This window comes from Dipodomys merriami, unplaced genomic scaffold (assembly GCF_024711535.1).
Source record: "Dipodomys merriami isolate MVZ:Mamm:240054 unplaced genomic scaffold, mDipMer1.0.p SCAF_2140, whole genome shotgun sequence".
Classification (NCBI taxonomy): Eukaryota; Metazoa; Chordata; class Mammalia; order Rodentia; family Heteromyidae; genus Dipodomys; species Dipodomys merriami.
In genome coordinates, this window is record NW_027203539.1 from 48,860 (window position 1) to 61,033 (window position 12,174).

The window sequence follows — 12,174 nt, forward strand, 5'->3', positions numbered from 1 at the left end:
AAATACCCCTGAGCTGGGCCATTGATTTGACGAGAGCTGTAGCCCATCTCCTCGTGAATTCCTCCTCAGTTGGCTTTGCTAGCTCAGCCTCCTGACCCCAGTGCACACATAGCAAAGACCAGGTGTGCCCAACTCCTCCCCATCACACCCTTGTCTCCCAAGGGTAGCATCAGCCCTCAGCAGTACCTCTGTGTGGAAAGTCTGATGCCTGTGGATGAATCAGCAAAATAATCCTGGGGCAAAGGGTCATATTCAGTCTTACCAAATTTCTCTATGTCCTAGGAAGGGTCCATCCACAGGTACCATTGTAACTCCATGGTTTCTCAGGTGTCTTGCTTCCTTCCAAGGCTTCTCTCCTCTAGTTGAATGGAAGAAAAAATGTTTTATTTTGTATACTTTGTAATGTCAGACATCACCTTTGCAAGTTTAGAGTGTTCTAATATTTGAAACTCAGTTTTCTCCCCACTGTGGTTCCATGAGGACAAAAATCATGCCCTACTAGTCTTCCATGAGACCTATAGGCTTCCCCTGGGAACTGCCAGGGGAAAGGAAGCACCATGCCCAAAGCCTGGTGCTCTGGGAAGGGGGTGTCAGCTGAGGGCCTCTCTGGGGACTCACAGGATCTCTACTAAGATCAGACACCTCTCAGGGCTGACCCCCTAGCACTGTGAAAATGTAATTCTCTACCTGTCCATTCTCCACTTGCAGCCCAAACCAACACCCTTTCCTTCCCCAAACATTTGTAAGTTGTCCCTCACACAAGTACACAAATTCCTTTGTAAAAACAAAGAAACCAACTGAAGGCTGAAGGCTCATGTGTGTAACCCTAATTATTTCACATGCTGACACTGAGAAGATTTCAGATAAAGCCAGCTTGGGCAGACTCCATGTCCAACGCAGTAGAAATATCAGACCTAGAGGTGTGACTCCACTGGGAGAATACTAGAGAGAAACATGCCCATGGCCAAGAGAGAGAAACTGAGGGAGGGAGAGAGAGGGATGGAGAAAGAGAACTCAAATGAACAGAGAGAATAACAGAGAAAAATACATACATACACACATACATAAAGACAGAGAAACAGATTCAGGAGAAAGGAGCTCGTTAGAAGGAATGGAAAATGGAGAAAAAATGATTAGAAGGAGGAGAGTAGGGGAAGTCAAGGAATGTGGGCATAAGAGAGATGACAGACAGTAGAAGGAGGCTGCAAGGAAAGGACACAGAGGGAAAGGAGACAGAAAGAGAAAAGAACAAACTTCAAGCCTTACTTCCAGCACACTCCCAAATGCATACACATGATAAACTAAAAGAAAGACAATAAAAAGTATGGAAAAATAATGGACATAACAGTACTTCCCTCCCCACCCACCCTTCACTGAAAACTGATTGGTGAGGAGTTCTGGATTCCTTACATTCCTGCTCTCAGCTCTCCTGCAGCATCAGTATCAACCCTGTCTTGCACCAGGTACCCATTATTTGGCCTATTTTGGCCCTTATTTTTTCTCTCACCAGAAACCCATCTCATTCTTTTCGAAGAGTTCTGTTCCACAAATACCCCTGAGCATTTCCACTGATCCACCAGGAACCCCAACCCTCCTTCTTGATGTTAATCTCATCAGTCTGCTCTGCAGTCTCAGCCTCCTGACCCAGTGTACACATATAAAACACCAAGTGTGTCCAACCCCTCCCCATCACACACTTGTCACCCAAAGGCAGCATCACTCCTCAGCACTGCCTCTGTGTGCAAATCTAATGCCCTGGCTGACCTAATACAAATATCCTAGTAGTGAAGGCTCATATTCAATCTTACTGAATTTCTGTTCTTGTGGGAAGCCAGCCATCCTACGCAGGGTCCATCCACAGGTGTGATATATCCACAACCCCAGTCCATCCAGCCCCATCCATCCACATGCACAGTAGATCACCATGCTTCCTCAGTTGAACTGTTCCTTGACCACCTCTACCTGAAAGGAAGGGAATGTATTTTAATTCAAACACTCGGTCATTCCAAAATTGAACTCTTGATTTCAGAATGTTCAAATATTAAAACTTGGCTAAGTTAGATCTTTGGTTCTGTAAGGGGAAGAACTGGGCTCTGAATTCCTCTATGTGGCTTAGTCTTTAACTGGGAACTGCCAGGGGAAAGGAAGAACCATGCCCAAAGCCTGCTGTTTTGGGAAATGGGGAGTCATCTGTGGGCCTCTCTGGGGACTCATAGAATCTCTACTAAGACTCTAACACCTTTCAATGCACTTGTACAGTGCACAAGTTAACCTTCCTTGTCCATTTACACCAACCCACCATCCTCTTCCTCCCAAAACGATTTGTAAGGTAACCCTCACACAGTGGTTCCTCAGAAAAGTACACAAATCCCTTTCATATGAGAGAACGAAACCTTTGCCGTACCAGACTAACAAAGCCCAATGCATTCTCTGATGCTGTAGGCTCTTGCCTGTGATCTTACCTATCCCACAAATTGCCACCTAGAAGACTGCATTTACAGCAAGTCTGGGAAAATTAAGTAGAGAAATGCAAACCTGGAAGTGTGACTCAAGCAGTGAATCAGACATGACCATGAAAACTGAAAGAGAAAGAAAAAAAGGGAGAAAGACAGAGAGGGAGAAGGGGAGAGATAAGGAACACCAGAGAGCAGGAAGAGAAGGTGAGGGAATGAGAAGAGGGCATGAGAAGAGGGAATGAGAATGAGGGCATGAGAAGAATAAGAAGAGGGACAGGGGAAATAGAGTAGGAGTAGTTATGGGGGGCATAAAAACAAGGTTAAGAGAGAGGGCAGAAGGGGGAAGGTGAGAAAAGTGGAGAGAGTACAGAGAAGGAAAGGAAACAGAGCATAAGAAAAAAGCATGGATGTACCAGCACACACTCACAAACACATATACACAACAAACAAAACTGAAAAAATAAAAGAAAATGGATTGAGAAATCATGGAAATCAATGGTAATTCTCTCCCACCCCACTTCTTCACTGAAGAATGGTCCATGTGGAATTCAGGATTCCTCAGCTCCTGTCATTTCTCCTTTACATTTAGTGTCCACCCTGTCATTTCTCATGTACCCATCTTTTCCCTCTTGTGGCACTCATTGAATTTTTCACCAGAATCCCATTTTGTTCTTTCATGGGAGATCTGCTCTCCCCAAAGAGCCCTGAGCAGTACCACTGATCCACCAGGAGCCCCAGCCCTCCTCTTGCTGCTAAACTCATTAGTCTCCTCTGCAGGTTCAGCCTCCTGACCTATTGTACACATAGAAAAGGCCAGATTTTCCCAACTCCTCCCCATCAAACACTTGTTACCCAAAGGCAACATCAGTCCTCAGCACTGCCTCTGTGTGCAATTCTAAATGCCCTAGGTGAACCAATACAAATATTGTAGTGTGAAGGCTCATATTCAATCTTAACAATTTTTTTTCTTGTGGGAAGGCAGTCATCCCATGCAGGGTCCATCCATGGGTGTGGTCCATCCACAACCAAAGTCCATCCAGGCTATGTCCTTCCATAGGCCCCAGTTTATCTCTATAATTCCTCAGGTCTCCTGTTCCTTGATCACCTCTAGCTGAAAAGAGGGGAGTATGTTTTAATCACTTTGTGATTCCAAAAAAGTCATCCTTCCCTGTCCATTTACACCAACCCATCACTGCCTTCCTTCCACAACCATTTGTAAGGTGAACCATACACAGTTGTCCCTCACATAAATACACAAATACCCTTTCAAAATAGAGAAACCAACCTTTGCCACACCAGATTAACAAAGTCAATTGCATTCCCTGATGCTGTAGGCTCTTGTCTGTAATCCTACCTATCTCCCAAGTTGACAACTTGAAGACTGCATTTACAGCAAGGCTGGGAAGATACCATCTTCAAGTAACTAGAGAAATGCAAGCCTGGAAGCGTGACTCAAACAGAAGAGAACCAGACATATCCATGAAAACTGAGAGAAGAAAGAGAAAGACAGAGAAGGAGAAAGGGAAAGAGGGAGAGATGTGTAGAGAGAGAAGGAGTGAGGGAGGGGGAGGGAAAGAGAGTGAGACAGATTTAAGAGCAGGAAGAGAGGGAGAGGAAATGGTAGAGGGTAGGAGAACAAGTAGAGGGACAGGAGAAGTAGAATAGGAGTAGGTATGGGAGGAATGAAAACAAGGGAAGGGAGATGGCGGGGCAAGGCAGGGGGAAGGTGAGAAAAGTGGAGAGAGGACAGAGAAGGGAAAGGAAACAGCATAAGAATAAAAGCACTGAGATGTAGCAGCACACACTCACAAACACATACACACAACAAACATACAAAAGGAAAAAATTAAAGCCATCTTACAAATCAACAGTAATTCCTTCCCACCCACCTTCTTCACTGAAGAACGGCCCATGTGGAATTCAGGATTCCTCAGCTCCCTTCTTAACCTGCCTCCTGTCACTTCTCCTTTACATTTAGTGTCCACCCAGTCATTTACCCTGTACGCATCTTTTCCCTCATGGAGCCCTTATTTGGTCTCTCACCAGAATCCCATTTTGCTATTTCAGGGGAGATATGCACTCGAATAGCCCTGAGCTGGACCACTGATCCAACAGGAGCTCCCGTCCACCTCCTGCTGAAAATCTCATCAGTTTTCTCTACAGGCTCAGCCTCCTCACATCAGTGCACACATAGCAAAAGCCAGGTGTGCCCAAATCCTCTCTATCACACACTTGTCACCCAAGGGCAGACAGCAGGAGCTTGCACCAAACCTTCTCTGTGGAAATCTCATGGCCCTGGCTAAACCAATACAAATAACCCAGTGCTGGAAGGACATATCCAATCTTACCGAATTTTCCCTCACGTCCAGATGCAGTCATCTCAGGCAGGGTCCATCCACAGGCACCACTATATCTTCATACTTCCTTAGGTCTCTTGCTCATTCACAGGTTTCTCCACCTCTTGCTGACAAGGAGGAAAAGTATTTAATTCATACATTTTTGTCATTCAGAATGGGCTCTGGATGTTCAGAATGTTCTCAGACTTGAAACTCTGTTCTCCTAGCAAGATGATTCGCTAAGGAAAAAAATTGGGCTCTGGTATTCTTCCATGAGGCCTAAAGACCTCAAATAAGAACTGATCAAAGCCTGGTGTTCTGGAGAAGGGGGTGTCAGTGGGAGGACTCTGCGGATGCATAGGTTCTCTACAAAACCTCTGACTTCTCTCTGTGCTGACATACTTGCACCATGCACGTTTTTTTCTCCCTGTCCATTCTGCCCCAAAATCCATCAACCCTTTCCTTCCCCTACCATTTTCAAGCTGTCTCTTACACCTTGATGGACAGCCCTCAGATAAGTACCTAAATCCCTTTTCTCAATCAGAGAAACAAACCTGTGCAACACCAGGTTAACGAGGTCAGAAGCATTGCTGCTGATGGTGGATCATGCCTGTAATCATAGTTCTCCCAGAAGCTGATGCTCAGAAGATCACAGTTAAAGCCATCCTGGGCATACTCCATTTTCAATTAAGAAGAAAAATGTTGGTTTGGACTCAAGTGACTCAAGTGGTAGAGCACCAGCTATGAACATGCAAACTCAAAGAGAAAGATATAGAGGGGTAGGAGAGAAAAAGATTTGAGGCAGAGGAAGAGAGAGGAAACAGAACAAGAGAAGAGGGAAAGGGGAAGAAGAGGAGAAGATGAATGACCTGGAGGGAAGTTAGCTGGAAAAGGGGAGAGAGACAGGCAATGGAAAGAAAAAAGAGACAGCAAAGGAGACAGAGAAAGAGAAAATCACTGAGTTCAAGTGCCAGTACCAGCACACACTCACAAACACATGCATACAACAAACAAAAAGAAAGTAAATAAAACAAAAGGACTGAGACAAGATGGAAATCAACATTACTTCCCTGCCCACCCTCCTCTTCACTGAAGATGGTTCCATCCAGAGTACAAGAGTCCTTAGCTTCCTCCTCTCAGCTCTCCTTCAGCATCAATGTCAACACTGTCTATCACCAAGATGCCTGCTATATGACCACTCTGGCCTCACTGCTTCTCTCACCAGAAACCCATCTCATTCTTTGAGAAGAGTTCTGTTCCCTAAATACCCCTGAGCGGCACCACTGGTCTACAAGGAGCCACAGCCTTCCTTCTGCAAATCTCATCATTATGCAGTGCAGGCTCAGCCCTCTGAGTCCAGTCCCCTCATAGCAAAGGCCTGCTGTGCCCAAGTCCTCCCCATCCCACATTGTCACCCAAGGGCAGCATGGGCCCTCAGCACTGACTCTCTGTGCAAATATAGTGCCCTGGCTGAACCAAAACAAACATCACAGTGATGAAGGCTCACATCCACTCTCACCGGATTTCTGTTCATGTGGGAAGGCAGTCAGCTCAGACAGGGTCCATCAACAGGCACCATTATATAGGCATGCTTTCTCAGGTCTCCTGTTCCTTCACCACCTCTAGGTGAAAGGAAGGGAATTTATTTTAATTCATTCACTTTGTGATTCCTAAAATGGAGATGTGACATTTAGAATAGTTGAATATTTGTGCTGGGAAGGTGGCTCAGTGGTAGAACGCTTGCCTTGCATGCATGAGGCCCTGGGTTCGATTCCTCAGCAAAAAGAAAAAAGCCGGAAGTGGTGCTGTGGCTCAAGTGGTGGAGCACTAGCCTTGAGCTGAAGAGCTGAGAGAAAGTGCCTAGGCCTGAGTTCAGGCCCCACGACCGGACCCCCCCCACAAAAAAAGAATAGTTGAATATTTGAACATCAGCTCCCCCAGCATGCCAGTTTCCTCAGCAGAAAAATTAGGGTCTACTCTTCCATGAGGCCTAGACACTTCCCCTTGGAACTGCCAGGGGAAAGGAAGCATCATGCCCACAACCTTGTGCTCTGGGGAAGCGGGTGTCAGCTGGGGGCCTCTCAGGAGACTCCCAGAATCTCTACCAAAATAGAACATTCAGCGCTGACCCTTTGTGCAGTGCACATGTCCCTTCCTCCCTGTCCATTTGCACACTATGCCACCACCCCCTTCCTTCCACAACCATTTGTAAGGTGTCCCTCACACAGCTGTCCCTTACATAAGTACACAAATCCCTTTCATAATAACTGAGAAAACAACCTCTGCTACACCAAACTAACAAAGTCTAATGTGTTTGCCTGATGCTGGAGGCTTTTGCCTGTAATCCTAGCTATCCCACAAGTTCACCTGTAAGATTACAGATACAGCAATTCTAGGAAATTCCATCTTCAATTAACTAGAGAAATGAAAGCCGGGAGGTATGACTCAAGTGGTAGAGAACCAGCTATGACCATACAAACTGAAAGAGAGAAAGAGAGAGACAGAGAGAGGAGAGACAGAGAAACAAACATTGTCAGAGACTGATTCAAGAGCAGGAAGAGAGGGAGACCGAATGGAACAGGAAGATTTCAGGAGGAGGAAATAGGAAGAGAAGAGGAGAGAGAAGAATGAAAGGGGAAGAATACGAGGAATGTAAGAGGGAGAAAGAAAAGTAGGGAAGGTAGATGGAATGGGGTGGAGAGCTGAGAAGGGGAAGATAAGGAGAGAGAGTAAAGGAGACAGAGAGAAAAGCACTGAGTTCAAGTCCCAGAGCCAGTACAGGTGCACAGACACAAACACACAACAAACAAACATGGAGAGAAAAGAAAAAGCATTGAGAAATCAAGGAAATTCACAGTACTTCCCTCCCCACCCACCCTCTTCACTAAACACTGGTCCATGTGGAGTTCAGGATTCCTCAGTTCCTTTCCTGGCCATCCTCCTCTGAGTTGTAATACAGCATCAGTGTCAGTCCTGTCTTTCAATAAGGTGCCCATCCTTTACCCTCTTTTGGCCCTCCTTGGGCTGTCCTTTGGCCCCTCCTTTTGGCCCACCAGAATCCCATCTCATTCTTTGAGGGGAGATTTGCTTCCCAAATGGCCCTGAGCTGAATCTGATTTACCAGGAGCTCCAGCTCACTTCCTTCCACAAATGTCATGTGTGCTCTGCAGGTTCAGCCTATTGACTCAGAGCACAAATAGCAAAGGCCACGTGTGCCCAACTGCTCCCCATCACTCCCTTGTTAAACCCCCCCCCCCCCGGTAGCTGAGCCAACACATATAACGCAGTGGTCGAGGGCCACATCCAATCTTACCGAGTTTCTGCTCATGCTCAGAAACAGTCAGCCCAGCCAAGGTCCACCCACTAGCAAAGCCCACCCAGGCATCCATCCACAGGCACCACTGTATCTCCATACTTTCTCAGGAATCCTGCTCCTTCACAGGTTTCTTCACCTCTACCTTGAAGGAAGGGGTATCATTCTACTTCATATATTTTGCCAGTCTAACAGGAACTCTGGTTGTTCAGACTGTTCTCTTATTTGAAACACAGCTAACCCAACATTCTGGTTCCCCTTAAAGAAAATGGGGGCTCCTGGGGAGGGGGAGAAGTTGCAAATCAAACAACCTGTCTAGGTAATAGGGTCTCTTTGACTGTGAGCAAATAAACAAGTCTGAAATAAGGGATTCTTGGATGATGGTATTATGTTGGGATAATGATGAGGTTTAGATAGAAATCACACCCACAGAAAACTGCATTGAATAGGAGGAAAGTTGGGGCAGAAACCACTGACAGTGTATGGGGTGAATGGAGACAGGTCCCTCTCCATTCCCAGTGAAGATTTGCTCTTATGTTCCAACCCAGCCAGTGTACCTAGTGTGCTCAGGAGTTGTACCCTTTCACCTGAAGACTGCTGAAAGAGAAGCAGAGTCCAGGATGCCTCTTGCCCCTCAGATCCATGGGCTCCTATAGCATCAAGGGTCTCACTTTAAACCTAAATAAATGAACTAGAAAGTAAATAGGCAGACAAGCAACATACATAAAAGGTGAGATGATGACCTGCTGCAGCATTTGGGACAAAAGCATCTTTAGTGTTCAAGGGACAAATGTGAAAGGTTGTTCAATGAAGTGACAATACTCAAGTAAGGGATCGATGTGGAATTAGCCAGCTCAGAAAGTACAGGCAGCTTGAGATCACCTTTCAGCTTATCTTTTAGCATTGGAAAGCCAGTGCAGTGTCCTTTCTTGGGAAGGAATCCCAGCTGGAGAATCCCCTAGCACTTGTCACACAACCTGGCCATGCTGGCCAGAGACTTCTGCAGTGTGAACTTTCTGCATGACTCCTTCTCCTCCTGCAGCTCTTCAAATCCACACCTCTCAGATTTTCCACAACCCAGTTAGAGTCACCCTGAAAGTCTGAGTTTGGTGGTTTTCAATTGTGCTGTTTCAGAGTTCTGCACCACTTTCTCTGGGACAGCTTTACTTTCAATCTGTGGACATTACTTTGGGGCCTTCACACAGCAGCAGATTCTGCGAAATATGGTGACTATCCTGTTAGCCACCCTCCTCCAGCCCTGTCTAATATTCCACCTGGGGGCTGTGGCCTCCCCCTAAGGCTGCCCAGAGGGAAGGGCATTTTCCACTGAGTGTGAATGCTCCATTCTGTCAAGCAGCTAAAAGAATCCTGGCCCAACATTAAGCTGGAACTGTAGCTCTGCAGGGAGTAGAGAGGAAAGACAAGCAGACTGGCACTTCGGGTTTTATTGAGAGGTAACTGATCATCATCATTGTGTAACTGAAATTCTGAGGACAAGCTGAAGGCGTTATGTCCTGCAAAAAAGCTGGCTCTCCTTTGTGGAGGGAGAGTTGTGGTGGGATTGTCCTCAGGAGTTGTGCCAGATGGACTATCCAAAAGCATCAGTTTTGATTCCACAATTCTGGCATTCTCTTTTAAGTTTTCTTGGATGAGCAGGTAGGTGCCCATGGCTTCATTGAATTCTCTGTCCTGGATTGCCTTTTCAATGCCAGCTACATTGTACCCCATGTCACACATGACTCTGACAATGCGATCCAGCTTGCCAGGCAGTGGCTCATCAGGAAGCAGGCCAAATCCCACACCTAGAGCCAGCCATGGGTGTTCCATTATCTCCTCAATAGCAGGCCTCAGATTGAAGTCCACAGTCAGCAGTTTAGAAAGGAGATCTTGTCTCTTTGCAGATAGGTGAAGGGGAACAGTGTACTGGCCTCTAGGACTTGTAACCCTATGTCAGCCATATTACTCCCCTCAAATGGGAACTTTCTCATTGTCATCACATACAATAGCACGCCTAAGTCCCAAATGTCCACCTGGTACCCATCGAACATTTTGTGTAGGAACATTTGTGTAGGTCACCCTGTCACTCAGCCCAAATTCACTGACCTTGACATTGAGATTGGCATCCAATAGGATGTTGTTGGCCTTCAGGTCTAGGTGTGCAATTCCATTCTCATGAAGGTAGTCAACAGCACTCGTGATCTGTTTGAATAGCCTCCTGGCTTCAAACTCTAAAAGGTAGCTGGAGGAGGATTTTTTGATCCACCTCAAGAGATGACCCCGAGTGGCCAGCTCAGTGACAAGGTACACACAGTCTTCATTCTCCATCACCTGGAATAATCAGATGATGTGTGGGTGACGTACAGTTTTCACAAAGGCCACCTCATTTTCTATCTCATGGCTTTCCAGCTCTTTCTTTCAGAGAACTTTGACCACCACTGTGGTGTCTGTGAGGCGGTGATGGGCCAGATTGACATAGCCATAGCAGCCATAGTCGATGATCTCTGTCAAGTTGTACAGTGATCAACTCCTTCTTGGGGGAAGAGCTAAAGGAGACTTTGTTGTACATTACCATCTTTCAGCTGAGATGACAAGTGATCAAGCTTAACTATTACCTAAGATGATCTCAATGAAGTTGCCAACTAATAAATCTTACGAAAAGGTAAACTAACAAGTAAATACAACCCCCAGACTAGTAAATGAAATCCCCAAACCCAAACAAGACAAACACAACCCCCATACCCAAAGAAAGCAACCAAGTAGCTCTGACTTAGTCCAGCGGGTCACCAAGGAAAAGCTCCCAGTGCTGTAACTGACAGAGTTGGAGGGCAATTGCCTCTTATGTATCCTGCTGGGCATACCTCACAATGGCCTGTGACATCAGGAGGAACTGGACCAATCAGAAGTCAGGCCATTGACATCAGTGAGAAAATGGGCCAATCAGAGCCCAGGGCAAACCCACCGGCAGTTATGCACTTGGGCCAGGAGGATCATTGTCAAGGAATTCTGGGCCCATCCACAGATGCTTCTACTGCTACCATGGCAACCATGTGAGGACCACGAGGACATTGGCCAATGGCCCTTGTCCTACTTGGAGACTAGGCATTCTAGGATGGCCACGGTGGGGACATCTCTCAGTGGAGCCTATCCTTGGGCAGAAGTGAAAACACTGCCCTTTTCACTTAACATGGTCTATATCTAATTACAACCTACCCTGAGATTGGAGACTTTGTAATGACTCAACTCAGCTTCTAAATGAGAAGAGACCAGACACCCAGGATTAAATGATAGTTTTATCCAGATCTGTCATTCTCATTTCTGTTCCTAGTTTGTATGGTTTCCTGTGCTTCTTTGTAACTTTTTTTTCATGTTTTTTTTTCAATCTTTATTTGTCCCTCACAGGTCAGAAAAAAAGTAATTTGCTTTTATATCTTTAGTACAGTTGTGTCAAATTTTAATATAACTGTTCTAATAAAAACCATATATGAAATATAAGTATCTCAGAAGCAGACTCCGATTTTATGGACCTGAAGTTTATTCTACTTGAGAGGTCATTTATTCATACATATAAATATATGTATATATGTATACATACATACATACATATATATATGTATGTATGTATATATATATATATATATATATATATATATATATATATAGGTCATGGAGCTTGAACTCTGGACCTGGGCGCTGTCCCTCAGTTCTTCAGCTATGGGTTAGCACACTACCACTTGAGCCACAGTGCCACTTGTAGTTTTTTGGTGGTTTATTGGAGATAAGTATCTAATGGACTTTCATGTCTGGACATTCTTTCAATTGCTATCCTCAAATCTCAGTCTCTTGAGTAGCTAGGATTGCAGGCATGACCTAGCACTGGCAAGATATCTCACAGGTTTTTTTTTTTATTATGAAAATATTGTACAGAGTGGTTACAATTACATGGGCAAGATAATGAGTACATTTCTTATCAAGCATTGTAGCCTTTGTTTCCCCTTCCCATCCCTTCTCATCCTCCATCCCTGCTCATCCTCCCTCCCACCCCCCCCCCCCCGGCACCAAAGTTGTCAAG

General features: G+C 45.5%; 1 long non-coding RNA gene across 2 annotated transcripts; it reads right to left on the minus strand.

Annotated features, from left to right (window-relative positions):
• Positions 1 to 1,878: 1,878 nt before the first annotated feature.
• LOC138834425 (uncharacterized) lies at positions 1,879 to 10,927 on the minus strand. 2 transcript variants are annotated; one of them, XR_011374098.1, is made up of 5 exons: positions 10,845 to 10,927; positions 10,209 to 10,433; positions 5,347 to 6,414; positions 4,805 to 4,920; positions 1,879 to 1,962 (listed from the first exon to the last, which is right to left on the minus strand). It is a non-coding gene; the product is annotated as an uncharacterized lncRNA (long non-coding RNA). The 2 variants fall into 2 exon arrangements; XR_011374097.1 differs by lacking the exons at positions 10,209 to 10,433; positions 10,845 to 10,927 and having other exon boundaries at positions 5,347 to 6,694.
• Between the last annotated feature and the right edge of the window lie 1,247 nt (positions 10,928 to 12,174).